This window comes from Mastigoproctus giganteus, chromosome 6 (assembly GCF_048544385.1).
Source record: "Mastigoproctus giganteus isolate SK-2022 chromosome 6, ASM4854438v1, whole genome shotgun sequence".
Lineage (NCBI taxonomy): Eukaryota > Metazoa > Arthropoda > Arachnida > Uropygi > Thelyphonidae > Mastigoproctus > Mastigoproctus giganteus.
Genome location: NC_143580.1, coordinates 23,176,695 through 23,183,322, shown reverse-complemented (window position 1 = coordinate 23,183,322; position 6,628 = coordinate 23,176,695). Strand labels below are relative to the sequence as shown.

At 38.2% G+C, this 6,628-nt stretch overlaps 4 non-coding genes across 4 annotated transcripts; all 4 read left to right on the top strand.

Moving 5' to 3' along the window:
* The first annotated feature begins 540 nt into the window (after positions 1–540).
* TRNAP-AGG (transfer RNA proline (anticodon AGG)) lies at positions 541–612 on the top strand. Its single transcript has one exon. It is a non-coding gene; the product is annotated as a tRNA-Pro (tRNA).
* Positions 613–924: 312 nt separating this feature from the next.
* Positions 925–996, top strand: TRNAP-AGG (transfer RNA proline (anticodon AGG)). Its single transcript has one exon. It is a non-coding gene; the product is annotated as a tRNA-Pro (tRNA).
* Positions 997–2,384: 1,388 nt separating this feature from the next.
* On the top strand, positions 2,385–2,456 carry TRNAP-AGG (transfer RNA proline (anticodon AGG)). Its single transcript has one exon. It is a non-coding gene; the product is annotated as a tRNA-Pro (tRNA).
* Positions 2,457–3,455: 999 nt separating this feature from the next.
* Positions 3,456–3,527, top strand: TRNAP-AGG (transfer RNA proline (anticodon AGG)). Its single transcript has one exon. It is a non-coding gene; the product is annotated as a tRNA-Pro (tRNA).
* Positions 3,528–6,628: the final 3,101 nt, after the last annotated feature.

Genomic DNA, 6,628 nt, shown 5'->3' with positions numbered 1-6,628 from the left:
ATATTTTCGTGTTGTCTTCCTATAGTACAACCCTCTACCTCTAATCACTTAAATTTTCTATTAAGCTTTCATTTTAAGAATCCACCTTTGAGGCCCAAATAATCTCAAAAACGAAAGTAGTACAACCATTGTTTTCTGCGGGCCGAAAATAATTCATTAGTATATTTCTATTAACAACGCACGTTTACGTTTTGTAAACTTCGTTCTGCATTTTGCCTTTAGGCTTAACGAGATCAGCCCCTGCATCCTAAAGGGGACGCAACCGGAATTTGTGTACAGTTTATAGAAACTGGCTAAGCACGGCCCACACGGAAGTGATAAGAATATCAGCACGTAGGAGAAATGAAGTGGCTGCTTATCTTGTGTGTGTGTGTGTGTGTGTGTGGTGGAGATAAGTGAAGCAGTCGTAAAGTCTCAGTCAACAAGGTAAAAATCTGCTCAGTTTAATGGAAAGAGTGAAGAGTACGAACGAGGAAGAAACTGTCCAGCATCCCTACATTAATAATAATTTGTAGGTTCTGTTCAATTTTAAAAGCAGGTGGCTCGTTGGTCTAGGGGTATGATTCTCGCTTAGGGTGCGAGAGGTCCCGGGTTCAAATCCCGGACGAGCCCTATTTTTTTTTTACTTTCTGATTTCTACGATTAGTCAATGATTTGATTTTCTCGGGCCGCATTTTTCGTTTAGAACCAGTCAAACCATTTTTTCCCCATGTCTGCGGGCCATATTTACGCTCTACTTCATATAGTTTAACTGTAGGATCATGATTTTGATATATATTAACGTTAAATCATGATTTTGATCATGCTTTAACATGATTTTGATATATATTAACGTGAGATTTTAACATGATTTTAAACGTGAAAGTGCTAGAAAGAATATTATATTCAAATGTATTTTGGGAAATAGAAAGAATAAGATAACGTGGCTCGTTGGTCTAGGGGTATGATTCTCGCTTAGGGTGCGAGAGGTCCCGGGTTCAAATCCCGGACGAGCCCATTTTTCTATTTGTTTTTACTGCAAGATCATGCGCAGATGGAATTTCGATAATCAAAGAGAAGTTGTGAAGCAGCGATGGTAAGATTTCTTTCTTTCCCTTAATTGGATCTCCAGATAATTTTCATTTGAATTAGCAAAAACTAGAAGAAAAAAAAATCGAAATTTTAAAATCTAACCATGGTTAAATCAAATACCAGTACTACTCTCCTATTATGGCGTTGACAACTCAGTTACTGCAGATCTGCTAGTTTTGCCTCTTTATAATTTTCTCCTATTAAAGAACGCCTTGTTTTGAATAATAATCAAACAAAATAACAAAAATTATCCGCTTTAAAACTGATGGGATTCAATCTTAACTCTTGGATTGTAAACATGACTATATACACTAATGTACAAAAGTTAACTTACAACATTAGTCTGAAATATCACGAAAAAATTAAAAAAAAAAAAAAAAAATGGCCCAAAAAAAAAACTACCCCAAACAGAGAAGGTTTGTGGTTGCAACTTAGCTTTCGGTCACCAGTGTAGTTATCTGTCCTTATCACATCGTACTCAATGGTATCATCAAGAATCATTTCCTTTACCAAAGTCGCCCCGCAAGGTTCCTCATTCGGCCCTTTAATCAGTAAACGTACAAATGAAGTCACCTTAATTTCTCGACCACTGTTCGCTGCTGATTTTAAAATTTTTGCTCTTTAAAATACTTCTATGAAAGTCATCTTTGATGAAATAAAAAAAAAAAAAAAAAGAACGAGGTCTTGCGAAATTTGAACCCTGGACCTCTCGCACCCCAAGCGAGAATCATACCTCTAGACCAACAAGCCACACTGGGTTAGTGTTTAATTTATCATAGTTAATATTCTAACATCCATAAACGACAATATTGCTCAAATCTTAGTTGTTTATCTGAAATTGTGCAATACCTAGGCAACTCATGCATGGGTGTAGAGCTCACAGTATGAAGAGTCAACACCATTTTAATATAGGAATGATTTAAGATGACATACATGTATTATTTTTTCATTTTTACAATGGAATAATTTGGCTTCAGTTTTTTCAAGAATTTATTAGTTTATTACAGCTTAATGCAAGAGCGCATTGGATATCTGTAGGCTTACACTACATCGCAAAGTTTCATCAGAATTTTGCTGGTAACATGGGAGAAGTTGGCTGGTCTTTAAGAGATAAATTGTTTATCTCTATTGGTTTCCGAAGATGTTTTTTGGAGGCCGCATCTATGATTCATTATTCCAGGGCCACATTTCCGTTTCGAACCAGTCTGCGCTATTTTTGTGTTGATGGGCCATATTTACTTGCCACTTCACATAAATAAACATGATTTTCATTCAATATTACGTTTTAGGAAATAGTAGACACATGACAGTGTGGCTCGTTGGTCTAGGGGTATGATTCTCGCTTAGGGTGCGAGAGGTCCCGGGTTCAAATCCCGGACGAGCCCGTTCGTAGTTTCTTTTTTCTCTCTTTTTTTTTTTATGTTAGATCATGCGCAGATAGAATTTCTATAATCAAAGTTTACTCAACTGGAAGTCTTGCAGCAACGATAATAAGATTTCTTCCTTTCACTTAATTGGCTCTCCAGATAATTTGCAGTTACAATTTTGTTTGAAATTAGCCAGAGAAAAAAAAAATCGAAATTTTAAAATTTTAAAAAAACAGTCAATTTATCTATGTTAAACGATTATCATTTTCAAAATGTTTATGGAATTGATTATCTTTATTTGGTCTGGCGTTTGATTATTCCTTAAGTTCTAACAGATTCCGCACTAAAAAACCTTGATGGGAGATTCAGTTATACAACTTTCTAAAAGAAATATACCTCCATTAAACAACCCCAAACAGAGAGGATTTGTGGTTGGAACTTAGCTTTTGGTCACCAGTGTACTTATCTATTCTTATCACATCGTATTCAGTGGTCTCATCTATAATTATTTCCTTTGCCAAATTTGCCCCACAAGGTTCCTCATTCGGCCCTTTAATCAAAAAGCGCACCAATGAAGTCACCTTAATTTCTCGACCACTCTATGCAGCTGATTTTAAAGTTTTTTCCTCTTTAAAATATTCGTTCACTGATCAGTTATTAATTCATCTCAATAGCTTAATGTAAGAGTGCTGTAGATGTCGCTAGGACTTAATCTAAGCCTAAGAGGATTCTAAGTAATTCAGCAGATCAATAAGGAGTATGATCATGCTTGAGTATTTATCGTATTAAATTTCGCGTTTCATAATTAGACAATAGTTAAAAGTAATTAATTAAAATGATTAAAAAACAAATTAAAATTATAATTGTAAATTAACTTTTGGACACTAGTGTACTTATCGGCTTTCCAGGGTTCCTGGATTTGTAATCCTGGAAGGCCGATAATTTGGCCTAAATTTGGTCTAAATATTGATGAAATCATTCAAATTAACTATGATAAGTTTGGAACCTACTCATCGTGGCTCGTTGGTCTAGGGGTATGATTTTCGCTTAGGGTGCGAGAGGTCCCGGGTTCAAATCCCGGACGAGCCCATTTTTTTTTTTTTTGTTTTTAATGTTAGATCATGCGCAGATAGAATTTCGATAATCAAAGAGAAGTTGTGAAGCAGCGATGGTAAGATTTCTTTCTTTCCCTTAGTTGGCTCTGCAGATAATTTGCAGTTATAATTTTCATTGAAATTAGCAAAAACAAGATAAAAAAAATCGAAATTTTAATATCTAACCTTGGTTAAATCAAACACCAGTCCTACTCTCCTTCTTCTTGGTCCTTAGCTGGCAGCTGGAGGAGGCGGTTGGCCACGCAACCAGTATGCTGCTGTAGGTGCCCCAGGGTTTCGGACTTGCTCTGTGATGTTCTTCCATACCTTACGATCCATGGCTTCAGTCCTGGCCTGGTTAAGGTCGAGGCGTCGGCTCTTCAAGTCATCTTCCACTTGCTTGGCCCACGTTTTCCTAGGCGCGGTCCGTTGGATGCTCCATTGGGTGGGTCGTTGTCTCCAAAGGAGTGTGGATGGTATTCTGATCGTGCCCATTCTACATACGTGGCCAAACCATCTAAGCCTTCGCTTCTGGATTTGGTCGGCAATGGTTGGTTGCTGTTGGCATCTGGCGCGGATGGTATCATTAGTGATGCGGTCACGAAGTGAGATGACCAAAATCTGCCGCAGGCATCGCATTTGGAATACCTCAAGTTTGTTTAAATCTAGCTTGAGACAAATCCATGTTTCTGATCCGTAAAGGAGAATGGGCAGGATCAAAGTCCGGAAGAGTCGGATTTTAGACTTTGAGGAAATAAATAAAATAAAATAAATTTTCTGTTTATACTCCGGGACGACCAAACGGTCAGAGGAGTTAACAAGATAGACAGAATACAAGAAACAGCACCGTATTCAGCAGTCACGGGCTTGAACCCCGGTCACTCAAGGCACGTGTACTTATGCACCCGCGCGCCTGACCACTAGGCTACGTCGGTCCTCTTCCACAGACACCATTTGAGCGAGGCGAACGCAGTGGCCGCCTGTCCAATTCTGCTGTGGATTTCCATGGTGGATGCAACTTTCTTCTCCTGGACCAGCGACCCAAGGTATTTAAAGTCCTGCACTTGCTCGATCTCGACGCCTTCGAGATAGATGGTGGCTTGCGACCCATCTGTTGTCAGGGCCTTTGTCTTATCAGCATTGATCTTCAAACCGTATGGCCGGGCAATGTCGTAGAGGATGTCCGTGGCTTCAGAGTCGTTACCAGCAAAGATAGCACTATCACCCGCAAACATCAGGTCAGTCACGTAGTGATCCTTGTCATATTGTATGCCCCGTCTGTTTCTGAATGCTTGCCTCATAATGGCGTCGACCACGATGTTGAAAAGCAACGGGGAGGCCCTTTAATCAATAAACGCACCAATGTATTTGTTATTAAGTCCAGTTTGGATGGTAAATTCCTCAGATAAATCGTTCTGGATGCGCACCTGGCTGGTTAAACCGTTGTATGCAGTTTGGAGGAGTATGATGACTTTTCGAGGTACATGTTTGACCTCTAGTAGTTTCCATAAGGCAGGCCGATGGACACAGTCGAAAGCAGACTTAAAGTCAATGAAAACAATGACGGTTCGCTGTCCACACCGGATCCTCTCCTCCATCAAGTGACGGATGGCAAAGATTTGATCACAGCATCCATCCTCGCCCGGGTCTAAATCCCGCCTGTTCTTCTCGACTGGTTTGCTCGCGATGTTTTTGCAGCCTTGACTGGATGATCTTCATAAAGACCTTTCCGATGATGGAAAGGAGGCTGATGCCACGGTAGTTCTTGCAATCCCGGTTATCACCTTTCTTGTAGATCGGTACGATAATGACTTTCCTCCATGTTAGCGGAATTTGTTCAGTGCACCAGATGGTTTTGAGGAGTGAGTGTAGTCGGCGAAGCAGTACATCTCCCCCTACTCTCCTATTATGGCGTTGACAACTCAGTTACTGCAGGTCTACTGGTTTTTCCTCTTTATAATTTTTCCCCTAAGAACGCTTTATTTTGAATAATAATCAAACAAAATAACAAAAATTATCGACTTTAAAACTGATGGGATTCAATCTTAACTCTTCGATTGGAAACATGACTATATACACTAATGTACAAAAGTTAACTTACAACATTAAAGTCTGAAATATCATGAGAAAATGGGGAAAAAAAGTGGCCCAAAAAGAGAAGATTTGTGGTTGCAACTTAGTTTTCGGTCACCAGTGTGGTTATTTGTTCTTATCGCATCGTATTCAATGGCCTCATCAAGAATCATTTCCTTTATCAAAGTTGCCCCGCAAGGTTCCTCATTCGGCCCTTTAATCAATAAACGCACCAATGTATTTGTTATTAATTCATCTCAATAGCTTAATCTAGATCTTTTAAAGATTTGGATTAGGATCTACATCTTTCCTGGATATTTTAAATTATGTGCCTAAGGACTAAGTATTTGGTGAACAGATCTGACACCTGAAAACTTCTATGAAAGAAAAAAAAAAAAAAAAAAAAAAAAAGGCTTGTTCGGGATTTGAACCGGTGACCTCGCGTACCCAAAGCGAGAATCATAGCTCTAGACCAACGAATCACACTGCTTTAGTCTTTAATTTATCATAATTAAAATGATAACATTCATAAATAAATGAATTAATATTGCATAAATCTTAGTTGTGTTTCTGAAGTTGTGCAATACCTAGGCAACTCATGAATGCGTGTAGATCTCACAGTATGAATAGTAAAGACCATTTCAATACAGAAATGATTCAAGATGAAATATGTATTATTTTTTCATTTTTACAATGGAATAATTTGGCTTCAGTTTTTTCAAGAATTTATTAGTTTATTATAGCTTAATGCAAGAGCGCATTGGATATTTGTAGGCTTACGCCACAAGGTGTCATCAGAATTTTGATGCTAACTTGGGAGAAGTTGGTTAGTCTTTTGGTGATAAATTGTTTGTCTCTATTGGTTCCTGAAGATGTTTTTTTCTCTATTTTCGTTTCGAACCAGTCTGCGCTATTTTTGTCTTGACGGACCATATTTATGTGCCACTTCATATAAATAAACATGATTTTAATTCTATATTACATTTACATGTATTTTAGTAAATACAACGAAAATCATAGCAT